Here is a 348-nt window from a genome sequence, read left to right as displayed (position 1 = left end):
TACAGTACGATTCTGTTGAAATTTTGCGTTTGTGCAAAGGAGCTTAGCAAGGGCCTCCAGGGACTTGTGCCTGACCCCTTCTGCTAGATTTGCTTTCCTTTAAAGGAGCCCGTGGCGCCCCACCCCCCGAAAAGAGAACCTGCCCCTCTGCCCTGCTCTGGGGGCGACTTCAGGGGTGAGGAACACAGCGGCCGCCCGGCCCCAGCTGACGGGACCCCTCACAATCCCCGGCCTCTGGGGAGGGGCGGCCCCTCTGGGTCCCTCTGGGCTGGGCCAGTTCTCTGCTGTGCGCTCGTGGTTTCAGCTGCGGGCGGCGCCGCCTGCCAAGCGCCCACGTCAGCGGCTGCT

Source organism: Choloepus didactylus, chromosome 21 (genome assembly GCF_015220235.1).
Source record: "Choloepus didactylus isolate mChoDid1 chromosome 21, mChoDid1.pri, whole genome shotgun sequence".
NCBI lineage: Eukaryota > Metazoa > Chordata > Mammalia > Pilosa > Megalonychidae > Choloepus > Choloepus didactylus.
Note: the sequence above shows the minus strand (reverse complement) of the source record.